This window comes from Setaria italica, chromosome I (assembly GCF_000263155.2).
Source record: "Setaria italica strain Yugu1 chromosome I, Setaria_italica_v2.0, whole genome shotgun sequence".
Lineage (NCBI taxonomy): Eukaryota > Viridiplantae > Streptophyta > Magnoliopsida > Poales > Poaceae > Setaria > Setaria italica.
Genome location: NC_028450.1, coordinates 3509401 through 3531527, shown reverse-complemented (window position 1 = coordinate 3531527; position 22127 = coordinate 3509401). Strand labels below are relative to the sequence as shown.

General features: G+C 41.5%; 1 long non-coding RNA gene across 1 annotated transcript; it reads right to left on the bottom strand.

The window, feature by feature from the left end:
• Positions 1–3556: 3556 nt before the first annotated feature.
• Positions 3557–15247, bottom strand: LOC111257334. The gene is made up of 4 exons (XR_002677739.1): positions 15102–15247; positions 7714–13351; positions 7189–7581; positions 3557–3867 (listed from the first exon to the last, which is right to left on the bottom strand). It is a non-coding gene; the product is annotated as an uncharacterized LOC111257334 (long non-coding RNA).
• Between the last annotated feature and the right edge of the window lie 6880 nt (positions 15248–22127).

The window sequence follows — 22127 nt, the reverse complement described above, 5'->3', positions numbered from 1 at the left end:
TAATCACTCTCTAAGCATGTGCTAAGCCTTGGATTAATCACTTTTGCACTTTTAGTGGTATGGATGTGTTCTTGATGAGTCTTGATCTTGAATGCACTCCTGGACACTCCAACAACTCCAAATGGGTAAGTGGTCGGGGATAAATAGCCTCGAGGCCTCAAAGAGTTGTTGCTCCAGCAGCTAGTTAAAGTACACCATCAGATGTTCCAATGGTTACATTTGGTGGCCATCGAAACATCCGATGCCCCCATGCTAACGCAAGTAGCCGTTGGACCCCCTGTCCAAATTCATCTAATGATTCATCTAATGGCACCATCGGATCATCCGGTGCTGAAGAGCTTCTGGTCAAAACCTCTCTGGAACTTCGAAAAGAAAATATGCTTCGTCCGACGATCACTTCTACAAGGCATCGGATCATCCGGTGCTATATGTGTTTTTCTGTCTTCTCTAAGAATTTCTCCAACGCTACTAAAAAATCCACCGTCGGATCATCCGGTGGTCTTGACTTAGACAACCACTTGCATGTTGTACCAATTGCTTCGACACTTACTCTAGTGGACCATGGAACATCCGATGGTACTGAATTTTTTGAGTTGAATACCACCACTTGCACACAAAAATACTGTCATTTGGACACTTGAATACCATAGAATAATCCTAGATACCATGACTTGGTTATTCGAATACCATGAGTTGGACCTTACCATGGTTTGGTTTGCAAACTTGGGATCTAGAAAGCATACAAGGTTCATGCTAGACAAAGCATTAGTCCCAATGACTATGTTGCCACTCAATTATCAAAATCACAGACTATGATGTAATGGGGCCATGTTCACTATACAAGATCCTACCCTCCTTTTGCTCTCTACTATAGTGGAGGAAAGGCGAACTGAGATGACTCCATTGCTTGCGTAGTTGCGTTGACATAGCTGGTCGCTTCCCTGCACCCTATCCTTGGAGAGGATGTAGATGGAGGGAAATGTTCGGTGTAGTTACTAGCCTAGTTTGTATTCCATCTGTTTCAAATTATAGGTCATTCTAACTTTTTTGGAGAATCAAACTATTTTATATTTGACCAAAATTATAGAGAGGATTATAAAAATTTATGGTACCGAATAGATATACTATGAAAATATATTTAATGAAGATCTAATAGTACTTAGTATAATAAATGTTAGTATTTTATTGTATAAATTTGGTCAGATTTGAGATCTTTGACTTTCCAACAAAGTTAAATGACTTACAATTTGGAACGGAGGGATTAGCAGTTAAGGGTGCGTTTGATAGAGCTCCCAGAGCTGATTCTCTGCTAAATTTAGCAGGAACTCTGCCAAACAGTTTTTCAGAGAGAAGTGATTCTGTACTGATTCTATGAAGTGATTCTTTGAAATGAACTAAGAGGCTGGGAGCTGAGAAAAGTAGCTTCTCCATATTATGTGAAGTGGTTTTCCATCCTTATTTTAAAAGTTTATACTAAAGAATCAAATAGAATCACTTTTAGCCACAGAATCACCTCTCTCAGAGAATCAGCTCCCATATAGAATCGGAATTAGATGGAGCTCTACCAAACAAACCCTAAGGTTAGTTCTAGATTCTCGGGTGTGTTGACACATGTCGGCCGTTGAGCTTTTGTCCCTCCAAGCCATCTCTGACGATAGTAGTGATGATGACGCGTCTACATATTTTTCACGAACTCGAGAAAATCAGGTTTGTGTTTTCCGATCCTATTCTTGTGTTTTATGTCACTGCCATCGAAGTGCAAGGTGTCAGATCTCCTTCCTTACGAGAAAATTTGCTCGATTGGCGTATTCAAACATTTTATGTCACTGCCATCGAACTGCAAGGTGTGCCGTTGTTTGTGCCTTTCTAAACTTTAATGTTTGTTCGTCCGTATGGGAATCGGCTTCAAGCATCCATCTCGGTACATTCCCTCCCAGGCAGTGGTGGAGCAAAGCGTTGAGTCCTCAGTTTAGCTCCTCATCAATGTCGCCTAAAGATAAAACATCACCATTATCAATCCATCATTATGGTCCTGGAAAACCACCAGTGACGAGGATGGACCCAACCAGACCCTAAGTTCATTTAGGATCACAGTTGATATCTAGTTTGCAGTTGAGAAATGTTTCTTTGATGGGGATTAGTTTATTTTGAAAGATAAAAGAACATAATTTCTCTTTTGTTTGGAAAAATGGTTTAACACGTATGAGCTTTCCCCTCTGTCGAGAGAGATCATTAACATGTCATGTTCCTAGCGTTAATCGCAAGGTGAGGACACGGAGCATCATTTCTACTCTCTCCGTTCCAAATTGTAGGTCGTTTTATCATTTCTAGATTTATAGATTTTGCTATGCACCTAAATATATATACTATATCTAGACATATATTAATAGTTATGAACCTAGATTTGCTAAAATGACTTACAATTTAGAAGGAGGAAGTAACTTGTAGTTAGGCACCGACAGGTTGCATCTCCTGACAAAGATTTGGAGGCGATCCTGCACTTCACTTTTTTGAAAGAGATCTGGTTCGTTTTCTCTGGTGTATCATACTTGGGCAACTTGCCAAGCTGCTCAGTACTTTCATACACTTTTACTCTGAGTTATCCAGGTCCTTTTTCTTATTTTATACCCATGTCATTGGAGGCTAGCGATGGTTTTCTTTCTTTAGTTGCTGTTGTATTGTTTTTGCAGAGTCTCTTTTGTTAGCCCAGAGTTGTGCATATATATATGCATGCATAATGCATTGGCATTCGCTGAAATCAGCAAAGAAAGTGATTCCTCGTACATATTTGTTCCACTTGTATCACTAATCTCCTTCCTAACCTCTCTAAAATTTTGTTGCAGAAGTATCATCAGGAAATGTCATCTGGAGAGTCTGCATTATTGCAGTAAGAGAGTAAGAGACTCTGCATTGCTGCTGAATTATTGCAGTGTAGGTGTATGTGGGTGCATGCATCATCTCCTTTGTTAATTGTTAGCAACGAGTGGATCACACGAAAACACATAAAAATCTCATAAAAAAATTATCGATCGAGTTCACGAAGTAGAAGAGGAAACCGATGCAGCCTTGGCCTTCTATTATCATATTCATTTTCGCTCCTCTATCTCATCAACAGAACAAGTCAGATTGCTCTTCTTGAGACGGATTTGTTGAGTTTTTGGAGGTATATCGATCAACCTAGGCAAACGCCACTCGAGACTTTATTTAATTTCAGGTCATCTGACATCACCTCAGATTCCATCCAACGAGAGCAGTTGCAGTTTCAGGGTTGTCTCGGGCTCGAAACTGAACAAGCCATTTTCTCTTTTTTTTTTAAAAAAAGGAAAAAACTGATTTCTCTTCACTCTTGATCTTTGAACAGATAATGGTTCAGTTTTATATTATATTCTGTAAATTACCAGGTTATAAAAAGAATTAGTGGTTGACTTGATCTTTGGAGCAAATCAGGGGCAGGCTAAATTGCATTCAACCCATGCAAATGCAATAAACAACCCTTTCCACGTCAGAAACCTGCAAGATCAGCCAGCTTACCCCTCTCCAAATAGCAATAGCCATCAAGAGGATATTTCCATATAGAAATCTCAGATTGTTCAACAATCATTTATTACATTGCCGAAGCTGAAGCGTGAAATACTTGGTCCTTACTCTTACACACGCAAAAGCAAATATGGCATAACAATGAGCCACTCTTCTTCTTTTGAGGCTCAACGGCGCTCCCATGCATGATCCCATTCAGAAAAAAGAAGAGACCCCATTCTTCAGATAAAGACGATGCAGTCTAGAGATTATTCCGTGGACACTAGCCAGTAGCCACTAGGAGCACAAACGCGGTAATCAGGAGTTTTTGCATCCAAAACAGTTATCACCCTGTGCAAGTGAGGTAGGAGAGTCAAGGTTCAGAAGCATGAATTTTAGACAGATTGAGCATAAAGGGCATTAGTTGCCTAATCTGCACTGGGAGCAGACAGCATGCAAAGAAAAAAAAAAGCAATTATGCAAGTGATGATGGTGTATGCAAAGTGGATGCAGCATTTGAAACTGAGTTATATACGAAATTCTCATGTTGACAACAGGGCCTAACCTAACAATGTTTCAAATGCAGTAGTACTACAAAGGGTGAGTCACATGTCAATTATTCCTATCACTCTATCACTATCTTGGTTATAACTGGTTGAACTTTAGGTCCAATGCTGAGCATGGCCATTGTGAGGGGGAGTGGACCCTTGCACAACCGAAGTTTTTATAATTCGAACTTTTGCATACCAGGTTGCGGTATTATTTGCTACATTCAGGTCAGACTGTTGGAAACCATCAAGATGGCCCCAGCTTCGTCAGAACCAAAGTTTCCACATCCAATTTGGGTGAAAAGAAACCACCATTTTGAGCAACCACTTTGACTTCGGCATGAGTTGAAGGCCTTATTGTCTCTCTTTTATCTTTTTCCAAAACTTTTGCACCCGCTTCTTTTAAAATCTGTTACCATGTAAAATTGGCCCTGTTATGGGCATCATCCCTTAATTGGAATGGAAATATCAGGTGGGGAGTTGACCATCCCAAAAAAATACAAGAAAAGAAAAAAACACCGAAGCCCTTGCTTGAACGGTCAGAAATTGGGCTTGATTCTTGTCCAAGTCATTGGACTGATTCTGAATAAACTTGAAAAATCCTATTAACTCTATAAAGCCGCTAATCAAGTCAAGGTTTTCATGTCTAAAGCAAACAGTTCGTGTGTCAAATTCACGTATTGCAGAGGTGTTCTAAAGTTCATAAAGTCATGCAAGCAGCATATTTTCTCAATTCTTGTTCTCAATTCCCGTACACTGCAATAATGAAGTGACTACCCTCTGTTCTTGGTATTGGTTTCAACTTACCAATCCTATCCATGAAAACAGAGAGAGTGCACATGACACAGTCAAGCTCAAAAAAGTTTCAGTTAACTATCATACCTTACAGTCGCTTAAGTTTCATCTGAGTGTCGATGTCGAGCCCCTTGAGCTTGACCACCGACTCGATGTGTCCCTTGAGCGTGTGCAGCTCCCTGAGCCTTGCCACCTCCGCGCGCTTGGCGGCCTGCTCGACGAGCTCCGACAGCTCGCGGTAGCTGTTGGTGTCGCCGAAGAGGTGGGAGCTGGTGGTGGCCTGGTTGAGCCCGTGCAGCGTCCTCTGCGCCGTCGCCCACTGCGCCTCCCGATCTCCCTTGCCGTAGTCCGTCCTGTTGGTGAAGGCCGTCTTTTTGGGTGAGCTCCGATGGCCTCTCTGTCCGCCGTCTCCGGCAAGGCCGCCGCAGGTTACTGCAAAGTTCATCGCCATGATTTCCGGTAACTCCCTCTCCTACAAATGGATCTCTCCAAGCTGGATTTTCGCTTGGGGAGAGATTTCAGCGACAAAGTGGGCTCCCTCCTTGGCTCCTCGGTGAACTTGGGTGCGGATCCAGCAAACAAGGGCTTTCTTTTGCTGGTGTCTTTCAGCTGTAACAGATTCAAGCTTTCTGAAGACTCGATTGGCATTTGTCTGCAAGCTGTTTTGGGAGGATCTGCCAAGGAGTTTCATGCTTTTCAGCTTGAGCAACAAATTTTCAGGTTTGTTGTATCATGCAAATAAGTTGGTTTTCTGATTCTTGATCTGAACTCTCTTGCTTCTGAGCATTTCAAGCTGGGTTTCTTTCTCTGCAATGATAATGGTTTTCGAAAGGCTCTATCTTTTTCAAAGTTGGATTCCGGTCCTTCGTTTCATTGGGAACAAGCTTGCCCGAAATCTTCCAAAGTTTCTTTTGCTGAAGCTGTTAAGAAAGGTCCTCCACCTCTCTCTGGTGCCAACAAAAACCCCCTAGGTACATTTTCTTCGGGTTACAGCCAGTTTGCTTAGAGAAACTCCACACAAAGACTTGATTCATCACATGGAAAAGTGTTCCAGAGGTTGGTTTTCCCCCGTCGGTCTGTCTTTGAGAGAATATCTTGTGGAGTTTCAGATGGAAAATCCCATGGAAATTCATATTGCAATTTTCAAACTCAAAGCAGTCAATGGGCCACTTCGGTTCTTGGGTCCAAAAGCCCAGCTTTTTCGAGCCTGGATACTAGCGAGCAATTACTGTGCCAGATGCCTATCCCCCAACCACTCAAGACACCCTTGGAAAAGTATGATTAAGTGTTGGCACTACAAACAATGGGATCATGTGTTAAACACCTGCTCACGGAGTCTCCAAAATTTCACTGAGTTAATTGGGTTTTCTCCTAGCGGTAATTTCTCTACAACCCAACTACCAGCTGGCCGCCCAACTAAGGGAAAAACTGGTTCAAGATGGACAAGTCGTTGATGAATGGGGCCCATATAAGTGACCCACCTTACTTCTCCTCCCTCTCTGAGTTTGGTCACGTTGTTTTGGGAATTCGAAGGGACTCTAACCCTTCGTCTTCCTTAGACTCTCCTCCACCGCCTCCACCGCCTTTGCTAGAAAACCCCAGCACTTCCACTGTTCGAGCTGAGGAAGAAAGGGTCCCTCTTGAGCTTGCGAACAAGATGGCATTCCTAAACATCAATCCCACTCCAATGCTCCTTCCGGGGTTCAACAAACTTTTGGTGGAAGGCAAAGAAGCTCATTAGAGTGGGTGACCCCAAGAATTAGGTCGAGCAATGAAGACCTCGCAATCGTCACCATTTCCAATCTGCCACCTGGTGAGATCCCCTTTGCTGAGCTTCGAACTTGCATTCTAGAGCTGCTAGAGGATGATTATGGTCTAGTGGTCAAGGAAATCCAAAGGTGCCCTTTTGGTAGAGGACAGGCTTATGTTCACATGGATCGTGCCACTGCTAAAGATGCTCTACTTCATCACAGTCTCCATCATCGTCAGGGCCTGGCTTTTGAGTTTGTTAATCACAATAGAGTTGCAAATGCTAGACGTGTAGTTTTTAATAGAGAATGTTTGCTCATTCTCATTAGGTATCCTCCTGATAGTCGCACCATTGAGGAAATTGGGGACACAATTAAATCCTTTGGTAGACTAATATGTTAGCAGAAAGACAAGATCCTAGAAAAAATTATAATCAAGACTAGAGTCACTGACCTAGTAGATGTCCCTCACTATCTCATCATGTCTGAAGGAGATGATTTTGAGGGAATCTCTTTGACAGTTCAATGTGAAATCATGCAGCAGAACATGTTGGGAGGAATGCTACAAGATGAGGATATACCTCCTGGAGGTCTTGACGATAACTTTATTTCCCTTGGCTTTGGTGGCAATCAGTTGCATCAGCAGAATGATCAGCTCCCACCTTTTTCTCAGCCCCAACCCCTCCAACCCAACCTCAATCCATCTATCCCTAATCTTAATGTGGATCCAGCTGATCAACATCAGTTTGAGATTGAACAAGTGGAAGATGAGGCAAATCAAAATGAGAATGAAGAAGCAATACAAGACCAGATGGAAAATGAGGCAAACCAGAATGAAGAGAATGATATGCAGCAAGAGGAATTGGACCTGCATCTCAGTTTGTCTGCGCCTATGAACTCTTCCAACAGCTCAGCTACAGGAAGCTCCAGCCCTGAACCCATCTCAAGCCTAGGACCTACAATGGGAGTGAATTCTGGAGATCAAGAAGACATGGATCAGTTACCTAATGCTTTGGAGATTGCAGAAGAAAATAAAGGCCAAGTTGGTATGGAATTAATGGAAGAAGATCATGAACAGGCACACATTGATGTTGTTCTAGCCTTACCTACTATGGAACCAATTCCTGATCCTCAGATGCTGAACTTTCTTGATTTCCTTGAGGCTCAAATCCTAGTTGATCAGCACATGGACATTGATTAGATCCTAGAGCCAAATGCCAACTCCCAATCTCAAGATGTCCCTGACGCTATTATCCTGGGTCAGAATGCTGCAAATCCTGAAGCTCATATTCTAGGTCATAATGCTCCAGATGCCTCTTTCAACCTGAGTATGAACATTAACTTTGCCTTCACAAACTTTCCTGGGAACCAGATTGGCCCAGGTTTGAACTCCTTCCTAGGAGGCATGGTGCAGATAAACAAGCCTAAGCTGGATCTGTACAGGCTCTGGGCCAAACATTTTTCTCCTGTGGAATGTCCTGAGAACGTGGTCTATATTCCAATTGACTGGGCCTTATTCTTCATAGTCATGCTGCTTTGCCCCTCACAATTTGACTAGGCAAAGGGGTTCCTAGCCTCCTAAGCATGGAAGGCCATGCTGAAATGCACTAATATGTCATCAATGATGTCTTTTGCCCTTCCATCAACTTGCTCTGAGACTGTGGACCTGGAATGTCCCCTTATGATTGAAGGCATAGGTTGCTCATCCCTGTCACCTAAAACAGATAATGTTACCTTATCTCTTCCTGCTCCCCGGGCAATAGAAAGAGAAACAATTGGGCTGGTCACCCCAGAAGTGGAAACCAAAGCTAGAAAAAGTTCTAGAATCAGAACCAAAAATGGTGGCTTCAAGCATAACAGTTGCACTGCAAGAAGCTGCCTTGCTTATGTTGCCATACCCCCATCCATTCCAGCTGATACTCTCAAAAGCATAGGCGAGAAAGTTTGCAAAATAGCACCTGAGGTGCTATCTAACAAAGCCCTTTCCAACAAGAACTCATAGAAAATAGTTAGAGACAAGAAGACCCGAAGAAGGTGATCTCCAAGAAAGAAAAGGGCAAGAAGAAGTTGAAAGATGATGATCATGAATCTAGCAAGAAGGTCAAGAAGTTAGGGGAACTCTACTTCCCCTTTTTTTATCAGGTGCACTATATGGGGCCTGAGGTCATTGCCTGTGTGGCTAGTTATTTTAATGTTACTTTCTAATAGCACTCTTAAGTTGGTTCTTTTATTTGCTGGAACTAAGTCTTATGTGAACAAGCTATTTATCTTATGGGAGTCCTTTATTTACATGCTTCTGTGCTTTTGGTCCAAGTATGTGATATGTTGGTTGTATGCTGAGCATATAATCCTTCTTTTTTTCAAATTGGGTTTCTGCAATGAATTACAACAATAACAAAATAAGTTGGATTGTTTTGTGCTAGAACATTAGAGGAATTAACTTTGAAAGCAAATGGAATGCAGTCAAAAGCAAAATCGGTGAATCAAAATGTGACATTCTTTGTCTGCAAGAGACCAAAAGGGAATTCTTTGAATCTCAATACATTAAAAACTTTTGCCCAACTTATTTGGATACCTTCGAATTCCTCCCATCAATAGGTGCATCAAGAGGTAGCATTATTCTTTGGAAGAATACCAAGTTTAATGGAAACCTAGTCTTTCAAAATGCTTATGCCCAATCAATAGAGTTTTGCTGTCAGTTATCTGGTGAACTCTGGATTTTAACCAATATTTATGCTCCTTGCACAACAGATGGTAAAATGGATTTTCTAGATTGGTTCAAAAGGGTGCATATGCTTGATTATTTCAAATGGTTAATTGTTGAGGATTTCAACCTTATTTTCTCTCTAAAAAATGGAAATAAGCCAGGGGGAATGTGCAGAAAATGCTAAAATTCAATGAGGCAATCAGCAGACTAAGATTGACTAAAATCACACTGAAAGGTTGTAAGCATACTTGGACAAACAAGCAGCAAAACTCTTTATTGGAAAGACTGGACTGGTTCTTCTCCTCAAATGCTTGGACCAGCTTCCTACCAAACACAATAGCCTCAGCCCTTTCCATGGATACTTCTGATCACACACCCTGTGTAATCACTGCTACCACCAACATCCCAAGACCACACGTATTCAGATTTGAGAATTATTGGTTGTAGCATGATAATTTCCCAATAATACTCCAATATGGCTGGAATATCCATACCACCCACACAAATTTCGCAATGAGAATCACTGCTAAATTCAAGAATCTGAGAGAGTATTTAAGGTCTGGAAATCTCAGCTACTTAATCTAAAATCTGCCATTCAAAATTCAAAGGAAACTGTAAAGTTTCTAGACACCATTGAGGAATCAAGGGACCTTACCTTGGAAGAGTGAAACTTCAAAAATATCCTACTCTCTCACCTTCAGTCACTACTAACCCAGCAAATAATTTATTGGAAACAAAGAGGAACCATAAATTGGGTTAAGTTTGGAGATGAATGTACATAATTTTTTCATGCAAATGCAACTATAGGGCACAGGTGAAACACAATCACACTCCTCAGGGATGAAAATGGGCAGGAACGTTTGGAACATGAAGCTAAAGCCAACCTACTTTGGACAGCTTTCAAAGAAAGAATGGGAACCTCAGAGTTCTCTCACATATACTTTAACCTATCTTCTCTCTTAATAGCAGACTCTGATCTCTCTTGGCTTGAAAACCCATTCTCCAAAGAAGAAATATACCAAATCATTGCTGAGCTCCCCAATAACAAATCACCAGGTTACGATGGCTTCAATGGTGAATTTCTAAAAAAAAGATGAGGCTTCGTATCTCAGGAATTCTATGACTTGTACCAAGGCTTCTTTGACAGGAACATATGTGTCCAAAATATAAATGGATCTTACATCACACTGGTCCCCAAGAAAGATTTCTCCATTCTAGTAGGACCCTTTAGGCCAATATCTCTCTTGAACTCTTCCATCAAACTTATAACCAAGATTTTAGCAGAAAGGCTGCAAACAGATCATTTTAAGACTGGTCCACAAGAACCAATATGACTTCATCAGAACTAGATCAATTCAGGATTGCTTAGTTTGGGCTTTTGAATATTTACATATTTGTAAATCTTCCAAAAGGGAAATGGTCATTATAAAGCTGGATTTTGAAAAGACCTTTGACAAAATCAAGCATCAGGGAATACTAGACATTTTAAAGCACAAAGGTTTTGGAGAAAGATGGATTGGCTAGATTAATGACATCCTAAGCACAGAATCTTCTTCAATTCTTCTTAATGGGGTTCTAGGGAAAGTGTTTCATTGCAGGAGGGGTGTTAGACAAGGTGACCCTCTATCACCTCTCCTATTTGTCTTGGCTGCAGATCTATTACAAACTATCATTAACAATGCTAAAGACCAATATGTTGATGATACTCTTCTCATCATGGAAGGTTATCCCCAATAGCTCCTAGTTCTGAAAGAATTGATAGGCACATTTGCAGAATCAACTGGTCTTAGAGTCAACTACAGCAAGTCAGTCATGGTACCTCTCAACATCACTGATGAAAATTAGATCACCTTTCCAAGATTTTTGACTGTCAGAAGGGTAGCCTCCCATTTACATACTTAGGAATCCACTTGGAACAACAAAGCTGAGAATTGAAGACTTCCTACTCTTGATTCAGATAATAGAAAAAAGACTAAGCCACACCTCAACATTCCTGACCCAAGGAGGGAAACTTGAAATGGTCAACTCGGTCTTCCCCTCTTCTGTTGTCTTCTATATCTCAACAATGAAGCTACACAAAGGCGTCATCAAGCAATTGGATAGATACAGAAAACATTGTTTGTCGAGAGGTTTGGATTTAAATTTCAAAAAAACGTCTAAAGCTGCTTGGCCAATGGTTTGTTTGCCGAAAAAGGAGGGAGGACTAGGGGTCATTAATCTGTCAGCACATAATAATGCCCTCTTGCTCAAGTTCTTGCACAAATTCTACAATAAAAAGGACATCCTATGGGTTCATTTGGTCTGGGACAATTACTATTCTAATGGTCAGCTACCCGGCCAATATAAAAAAAGGGTCTTTCTGCTGGAAAGATATAGTCAAGTTACTAGACTCTTACAAAGGAATTGCTACAACCTCTATCTTTGATGGCTCTACTGTGTTCTTTTGGAAAGATATGTGGAATGGGACGATTCCTTCCTTGTCATACCCAGAGCTATACTCATTTGCCAAAAATCCATATGTTTCATTCAGGGTGGCCACAAACAGACCCAATCTCATACAAAACTTCCACCTCCCTCTATCAATCCAAGCTCATCACCAATTTCAAGATCTGGAAAACAAGGTACAAACTACTACATGTATTGAGGATAATGACCTTTGGTCGTATATTTGGGGTAATAGCTCCTTGAGTGCATCCAAAGCTTATGCTGCAATCATTGGACACCAGAATGTCCACCCTGCTTTTCTATGGATATGGAGATCCAGATGCTAAATGAAGAATAAAGTGTTCTTCTAGATAATGCTCAAGGATCATCTAAGCACAAGAGACCTCCTTAGACACCGAACCATGAATTTAGACTCCTATACCTATGAATTGTGCATTCTTCAAAAGATACAAACTGTGGCTCACTTGTTCCTAAGATGCAATTTCACCAAAATGTGTTGGGCCTCCATTGGGGTAATAGTAATCACAACTAGGTCCCTCTTCTAGATCTTCGAGCTTATCAAGGCAAAGCATCAAGTCCCGTTTTTCATGGAAATCATCTCCTCATGTCATGGAGTATTTGGTCCACAAGGAATGACTGGATTTTTAATAACATTGATCCTACTATGCAAAATTGTAAAAGGAAATTCATGTCTAAATTTTCCTCGCTCTTTCTCAGAGCCAAACCATCCTTACTACCGACGATGTCTTCCTGGCTAAATAACTTATAGTTAGCTTCTTTTGTGCTTCCTTTTCTTTCTTTCTCTTTCTTTCTCTTGTTTGTTTGTCTTTAGTTTCTTTCAGTTTTGGAGGTACCTTCTGTATTCTCTTTTAATATATATCCAGTAGGGGCTTGCCCCTCCTGTTCTTCCAAAAAAAAAGTTTCATCTGAAAGGCAGGAAGAACTTGGAAGGTTCTAGTTTGAAACAATATTGTATGCTTAATTCCTTTTACCTAACATCAGTTCACCAACTTCCTTGACCTTCCAGCACTGGGTAGGCGTCAGTCCCCATACATGGTCTTACGACTTTGCGGAGACCTGAAATTGAAGCACGGGATTAATTGGAGTCGTACTTTGTTATGCCTTAGTTCCCTTCTGGTGCAAGAAGAAGGCGTAGAAGCCACCGAGCATAGTCATTCCAACCATGGCCCACACAAGCATCTGCATAGGGAGGGGCATGATCTCTGCCACCATATATGAGAAGGCAGTGGTGAGCATTGTTGTTAGTAGCCACACTACCATCTTGATGTGCTCCCGTCGGGGAGAATCCGGTGGTGCCTTCTCAAACTGGCGTAGAAAGTAGAAGAGCACGACAAGGTCCAGGTAGAAAAAGACCACAAAGGAAATGGTCTTCCCGTCTGCATTCGATCTATACACGGCCATGACTGAGTTGAAGGTTAAGAATATGAAGCCGATCACAGTGAGCAACGAGGGACGACGACCATCATGATTCTCCAATTCAGGTTGATTCACAGGTTGTTCAAGCAGGGCTTCATCCATGTGCAGTTTCTGCTCTGAACTCATGAAACCACCGAGATGTAGTCAGGGGAAATCTGCAGCAAAGAAGGGAAACACACAGTGTCGTTAGAAAAGTCTTTTCAATTAAGTCACTAGTGAGTGTGATTGATTTACATAAGCTAAACAGACAATTTCTTTTGTTGCACTCAATTTTCTCTTGATCTTAAATTAAAATTATTTAGGGGAAGCTTTGTGGATGCCATTTGTGGCCAGCTATAAGGATCGGTGGCCTAAGAAGCGGGGGATGAATTGGGACTTTTCAAATTTCTAGAACAAAGAAAGCAAACATTAGCCTAGATTTCTAGTGTTGCCCAATCTGCAAGGTTCAAGCCTAGAAACTAAGCACACTAGCAACAAAAGAACCTAGCAAGGAGAGCACACTAACATGATCATTATTTCTTTAGAAAAGATATGAGCAAAGCAAGCACAACTTGATCAAACGCAAAAAGACAAGTAAATTGTAGAAGGTAAATGCTCAAAAGAAGTGTTGAAATGTAAAGATTAAGGGCACGAGACAACTGGATATTTTACCGTGGTATCGAGGAGTTGACGCTCCCCCTTAATCCACGTTGGAGCACCCACTAAGGGTTTTTCTCCCCTACGCCACTAAGACTTGAGTGCTTCACTAAGAATGCTCATTCTCCATCTCCGGAATGGCGAGCTTCAAACCATGGACAAGATCTTCTTCTTGGGCTCCCACAATCTCCAATAGCTCACCAAGAACCTCCGGGTCACAAAGACCATCTAGATGACGTCAACCACCAAGATTAACAAACTTCAATGCTTCACTTGACCAGCACTCAGCTAAGACATGAACTAGATGCACAGTTGTCACTATCCAACACTAAGAGATTTCCTTAATCTTGAGATTTGGCAAATCATAACTCACACTTTGGCTCTAGCACACTCTCAACTGCTCATGGGCTTACTTGAAGTCTTCAAGGTGTCAAGAGTAGCTCAAATGACCAGGGAAAGGGGTACAAATAGGCTAGGCAACACCAGCTAGCTGTTGGAAAGAGCTGCTAGAAAAAGCACACCATCAGATGTTCCGATGGTCTCCATCCTCGGGGCGTCAGAACATCCGGTCACTCACATGTCCAAATTCTAGCCGTTGGAAAAGTAACAGTGAAAAGTTCATCCGATGGTTGCTCCAACGTTGTCGTCAAGGGTGTTGGATCATCCGGTGTTGAAGGGGTCCTAGTCAAAACCTCTCTGGAAGGATTCAACAAAAATATGCTTGCTCCGACACATTGATTCGATGGTCACATGCAAGGTGTCGGAACATCCGGTGCTGAAGGGGGTTTTTCCTAAAACTCTCTAGAAGTTTGCAAAGTAAATATGCTTGCTTTGATGGGCCTTCATGCAGGGCATAGGAACATCCGGTGCCTGTAGCCAATTCGTCCGATGCATGGCCATCGGAACAACTGATGCCTGGATTCCATTTTCAACCTTTGAGATAGGGGGTAGATAGATAGGGGGAGCTTGGAGGGAGTTTGTTAGTTATTTTGTGGTTTTTCATGACTAGACATGTTATTTGGATCTTGTGCTTGTTGGTGTGTTGATATGTCTACTCATGTGTGTGGTTTCCCTTGAAGTTAATGCTTGTGTGCTTGTTTATCTTCTCCATCTTGTCATGCAATACTTATTTGAGATGTGCTTTAAATTCAAATTGAGGGGCCATATTCCAATAAACTCATGGTGTAATAACTAATTATAATTTACTTCAAAATATACAGGTTAGTCATAAGTAAATGGTTGTCATTTATCACCAAAACACACCCTTACCAATGATGCGAAAGGGCCTAGATGACGTCTAGGTGCTTCACCAGCCTTTTGTGTCGATTTTCATGATACATTTTTAGGACCATAGTACTCCCATGATACTTTCTATCTCCCCAATTGAACACCAGAGTTTAAGTTACTTCATTTCAAGAAAAGAACAACTACAAATGAAAAGAAAAACAATAGACGTATTAGTTGAGCACTAGAGCTCCTGTAAATGTAGTATTTAGTTTGAAGGTACTTCTAGTCTTGCTACCCTTGTCATATTATACAGTACATACTGTAATAATAGAATAATGCAACGTGTTAGTAAAAGTTTTGGCTTCATATATTACAACTAGATACAATACATGGATTCTTTTTCAAAGCATGATATACTTGTGAATTCAAGCCTCATCTTGATCTTATCGACTCAGAGCTAGGCATTGTACGTCACAATACATCTTTACATAGTGCAAAACAGAATGCAGTGCTAATTTAGGGAATTGAATTGGATCGGATGACGGTGCAGTTTAGAGAATAATAATTATAATCATATGTGTGGAACCACCTAGAGGACTTGATATGATGCTGTTGGTAATAGAGGAGGCCAGCTAGTAGTGAGAAAGAAATCACCAAGCTACAAATTAGAAATTGTTGACAAGGTTGATATTAAATTTTAATGGTGCTATATGGATATGGCAATGTGATCCGTGCGAAGCCGATGGCTTACCAATATGTTATCTCTAACCTCTCCTATCTATACTTCTAAGAGCAAGTATCCTAAAATGATGTAGGCGGACTATGAAGTGCTACGTCAGATCTATGCTGAGTTGGAGGCGAGAGAGGAAGAGAGAGATTGAAGGCTGTAGCATGGAAACAAATTTGTAGTCCACATATATAGCCAACTATTATATAGGTGGGGCTATAAGGATGGCTTAAGATGACATTGTTGGAAAATTTCAGAGGTGGTCAAAAAGGTCGAGAAAAAGAAGGGGATAAGAAAAACACGCAGGACGCTCGAACTCGCGACGCGCGGCCTCGCGCCTTGATCGGAGGCACAACCAACTCGTAGTTGCGGCCCCAGATCACCCAGCGCCATATAAAAGGAGGGTGGCCCAGCTAGTTTTGGTGAGTCCAACAAACTCCAAAACCCACGCACGCCACCCTACATTGCCACCCTGATCTCGACAGCGCTGGAGCCATCTAAAGGCTGCCACCGTTCTACTCTCGCTGTCCCTAGCTAGTCAAGGTGGAGGTCAGAAGGAAGGCAAAATCTCCTACGAGCTAGTACAACTACGACGATTGCATCCCCAGCTTCGTCCCCAACTCTAATGGCTGGGTCATCGCACAATGTTGCCGCAGGTTGTGCTTCTGACTTAATTACCTAAGTTGTGTTCATGTTTGGGTGTCAATGATCCTGTTTAGTTAAATTAAGAAATGTAGATTCCTACATTTGGTATCAGAGCAGCTGGATAAATTATTGACATTGCTCTAACAGAGGCCATCAAACTACAGGAGACATCAGTGTGACACTATTGAAAGATGAAGCCTTCCACTGTCAAAATACAAGTGAATTATTGCATACCTTTCCTATCAATTTTAGTTGCTGGGTGAACTAACTGGTGTATGTGACTCGACATATATGGTGCATCTGGGCTAAAATATTTCAAGTTTGCGATTAGTAAGCACACTTTAAATAAAAAATATTGCATACACTCATTCTTCCCATTAGATTAGGTTCTACGTATAGTGAGGAAATTATGTTGGAGAGACTATGATCAATCAATCCTATTAAGTTGCATATGCCCCAACCAATTTAACCTAATGGCTTAGGATCGTGAAAAGCTGCTCGAGTGGCCGAGTGCCCGAGTCACTTATACTTTAATGCTCCTTCTCACGTATAGGCTGCCTCAGACCTCAAACATGGAAATAGGAATCGGCAAAACTTATTTACTTAATTGCAACCCTCAGAGCCTGATGATGATGCCTACTCCCTCCGTCCCAAAAGAAGTGCAACTCTCGCTTCCCGAGAAGTCAACCAATTTTAAATTGGATCAAATTTATACAAAATGTACAAATATTTATGGTACAAATAAATATCAAAAAAATAATCATGTAATATATTTTCATACTAAATCTATTTGAAGACATGAATGTTAATATTTTTTTATATAAAAGTGGTCAAATTTGAAACCGTTTGACTCCTCGAGAAGCGACAGTTGCATTCTTTTTGGGACGGAGGGAGCATATCACAAAACGAATGATGTAACCAATTTTTTTTCAATGTAAACTTGCATTCAAACAGACCAGGCCAAAACTTATTTTAATTTACTCTTCGGAGTGGCAATATATACTGCTGTCTAATGTAATGAATTAGGTGGGGCCCTCTGATCTCCTAAAAAAACTCAAGACCTTACCACTCATTTCAACGCAAAAGGTACCAACCATGTAGTAGGATCATATCGATGGAGGTGTGAAGCCACCAGAAAACATTTGCATCAACACAACATGGTGTTTCTATGTGTGGCGTATATTGTTTGTAGTAGCTAAAGAAATAAATAGTATATGCATATGGTCTTGTAGCATCGCACGGGCATACTTACTAGTTATTACACATATAGACAAATACTACACGCATGATCAACCAATGTTTAAAGTTACAATGAAAATATTAAAAATCAATCCGTAAACTAAAGTAAAAAAGAGCACCTATAAGAGACAAAGAAGTGAAGTGCCGAAGTCTCCGGTGTTCGGCACGCCTCTACTACGAGATAAGGATGGTGTGATTCAACTAGCTAGGCCCACAAGCCAACGATGTTGCGTGAACAGCCTATGTGAGTACTGAGTCTCAAGCCTCTACCAGACAAGGATTGTGTGAAGTGTGATTCCATTGGGCCATGATTCAGTGTGAGGCCGATGTTGGTGAACTGTGATGCCAGCAGAGTAAAGGATGATAGCAAGTTGTTCAGAAATAGAGGCCGATGTCGGTGGAGTGTGATGCCAGCAAGAGATAGTACAGGAAGATAGCAGCACAACACCGCTGCCAGACGTAGTTGTTCAAAAACAGAGGCGCGAGGACGCTGTGAAATGCAGTGGTGGAGCCCAAGACGACGACAGAATACATTGCCGCGATGAAAGGGGTTGCGTGAAGCCCGGCGCGCCAAGAGCGCGAATGGCGGACCGGATCTAGCTTGACCATGAACAGTTTGTTTGCTTGCCTGTGGAACACTGATACAAAGAACAGATCGAGGGAGGGATCTCAGCGATCCATTTCCGTCGCCCTAGTCTGTTAGTATTATATACTCGTATTTACATATGCAACATGCACGCCATAAACTTTGTGGTTATTTGCATCGCGCGTAACAACGAAATACCTGAGGCTTTGGATTTTATACATGGGTTGAGATTTCGTTCGAATACAGGGTGTGTTAGCATCCTAAACCCCTCCTAGCAGCTTGCACTAAGCTCGGATGGATCTGAATGTTTATGTCTTGCGTGCACATGTTTTGAGCAATATTCTTCAAAGAAACAAGAAAGGAAAGAAGAAGAAGAACAAGTGTGTGGAACTATCATAAAAGGAGAACACAGGTGTGTGCGCAGTGCGCCCAGAAATCTTACCTCAAGGGGATGCGGCGGTGTGCAACCGGCTGCCGATGCGATGGCGGTGGAGCACCCGTTTCCTGAGGCACACGCGCTTTGGCAAAGAAATTCGCCCTTGTTGTCCGGCGACGGCGAGAGTGTTTGAGACTGAAATGTTTGGATTCTCTATTCTCTCTGGCTACTGGCTAGGGGTGGAGGGCTCCAGGCTGTGTAAAAAGATTGGAAAGCAAACTTGGACTGTCCTGCCGGAGCTCCGTTTTTATTTGTGCATACCACAATAATAGTTTCATACTCCATGTCCTGAAATATAAAGCATCAATGTATTTAAAATCTATCATCAAATATAAGATATTATAGACACATTTAAACTATTGCTCATTTAATTCTTTTCGAAGTTGGCATGATTAGTTTGTTTGATTGGTGGATTAGTTCAATTAGGTTCCTTATTATCCATAACTTCCCTCAAACAATCAACACAACATCTCACGTATAACTCAGGATATATATATATATATATATATATATATATATATATATATATCTTTTGCTAATAACTCTAATGTTCTAAGATATTCCTCTTGTATTTTAGAACAGGTGGAATACTATTTTTTTAATTAGTACATCTATGTCATTACTTTTGGAGCCATAGGAAGCAAATAGTGGGGTCATCACTTTCATTGGCAATAGTTATAAAATTATATTAGTATCTTTAAAGAAACGGAGTTATTATTTTTATTAACAAATAAAAGATTGTAAGTTTATCCTAAATTAAATTATTTCAAGTTTGATCAAGTTTATACAAAATAGTAACAATGTTTACAATAATGAATATGCCTCATTAGATCTATTTTTTAATAGTTCATTTCTTTGATACAGTAGATGCTAATATAATACTCCTCTCTAAACATACTTATAATTTCTTATATTTGTATGCATGTGAAGTATATACTAGTACTTAAATTAATTTAGGTTCAATAGGTTTGTTTAGATAAGTTGGTATGTTTATGACACGCTCTTGGTACCACAACTCGGTCTCCTTAGTAAAGAAATATTGCCACAAATATCAAACTAAAAATAAGTAACCAAAATAGTCAAACTAGCGTAAGCAGTGATGAACCGTGGACGTAGCAAACTTTGAGCTTCTAGAGTCGGGCGCCGTGGAGCAGCTTTGACGACATTACTGCATGGGCGGCTACTTCATCGAGCGCGCATGCATGGATGTCAGCAGGGCGGTCGGCCTGTTCGCTCCGCAGCCTCCAGCAGTAATGTCCCCCGACCACTGACGAGATCGACCGTTGAATGAATAATTCTATGGCACCGGATGATCCGATGGGTATCGGCAGCATCGGATCCGATAATTATAGTAGCAGCTATATATGAACGGGACGATAACCTACTTTTTTTCCGGATGAACCGCTGAAGCTAATGCATGGAAGATTGAAGCATCCGATGATCCGACACCTATGTTGAAGTGGCTGTCGGACTAAGCATATTTACTAACTCCTTAGCAACAGATGATCCGTGAACCATCGGACGAAGCGTCGGAGCAATTTTGGACAAGGGTCCAACGGCCATATGCGTCAGCAGGAGGTCACCGGATGATCTAATGCCTACCCAAACTAACAATTGGGTCATCTGATGCTCACAATTTTTATTAGTCATTGGAGCAACATCTCTTTGAGGTATTTACACCCCTCTGCTCGCCCATTTATAGTTACTAGTGTGTATACAAGTCCAAGACAAAAACTCATCAAGAACACATCCACACCACCAAAAGTGTAAAAGTGATAATCCAAGGCTTAGTACAAGCTTAAAGAGTGATTAGTGCTAGGATATGCCTAGAGAGAGTGAGTGCAAGGTGTTGCTACTTTGTGATTGGTTCAAGGAGTGAACCACCATTGTAAGCTTGGTACGTCGATATCTTGGAGCTTTGGTGGCTCACCAGCAAATCTTCGACCCTCCAACTTGTGGAGAGGCGACGACGAACGTGTGTGTGAGGGATGAGAAGACCTCCTCCTTCGTGGAGAAGCTTCGTAGTGGAGACGGTGTCAAGGTGACCGGAAGAGAAGGAGCAGTGAGCCTTGACTTTGTGACAAGCCTCTCACCCGACTTGGTGAGAGCCTTTGTGGCGAGACTAAGATCTTGACCGAGAGAGACTTGGTGACCGGGAGCGTATCCTTGGTGGAGCTCCAACGTGGACTAAGGTATGGCTATCGATACCACAGGATAAATCGTCATGCGAGTTTGCATCCTTCCTAACTCACATCTTTACATTTTCGTATTTCTCACTTGCAACTTGAATGTTTATTTTCTAGAGTATGTAGTATCTTGTTAGGATTGTTTTTAGGTTACAAAACTCTTTGTGATGGAAAGTTTCACAAGATCAACTATAGATATCTAAATAGTATCTAAATAGCATGATCCATCTTGTATTTTGATGGAAGTAGTTGAGGTTATAAGCTAAGATTTTTTTAGTTTTAGTTTGCCAAATTCATTCTCTTCCTCTCTTAGGGGATGTTTGGATACTCTTACTAAACTTTAGTCCCTGTCACATCCGATGTTTGCACACTAATTAAGAGTAGCCAATTGCATAAACGAGGGTTAATTCGCGAAACGAATGTATTAAACCTAATTAATCCATAATTAGCAATTAGCTTAATAGATTCGTCTCGCGAATTAGCCCTCGTTTATGCAATTAGTTTTATCATTAGACTACATTTAATACTTCTAATTAGTGACCAAACATCCAATATGACGGGACTAAACTAGCCCTAGCATCCATGCACCTCCTTTACTACAGCACCAACTCCTTGCACACGACGAGCTGCGCAGCACGAGTGCTAGAGGCAGAGCCTCCGTCGCCCGTGCGGACTCGTGCGCTGATTTATTGCCCCCACGGGCCACGGCAGCTAGGGGAGAGTTCTCGAGAAGTTCACGTGACCGTGACCATGACCATGACCGCCGCTTTAGCAAGGCTGCAGCCTGCAGGCCACTCAAAGCTCAAACCGCGTGGATGCATGTCTGCCTGTGATCGTGAGCGTACGTGGACCGTGGTGAGTTCCTCCGTTCGAAGCCACTCTGCCGGAAAACTATAATAATATTTTTTTAAAATTAGAGACGGTATGAAATACTGCTAGCTAATGTTAAAAGAGAAAAAGGCGATGGCCAGCTTGATGCTCCAGTTTTACTGATAAGCAGATCGATCAAACAAATACCTCAAGCTCCAGGCTACAGATCAGATATGAGTGCATCACCATCGTTTCAGAATCCAGTCAGTCATGGAAGGCATGCAAAGGACGGAAGACCCATGCTCAATTCCCCTTCTTCATCGCGCGTCTCTAGCTATAGGCCATCCCCCTAAAATTTTTTCGAGCAACCTGAGAAGTGCTATGCAGTTTCATTAGAGTATATGTACACGAGGCCCCCTTGGGCAAATTAGAAATAAAC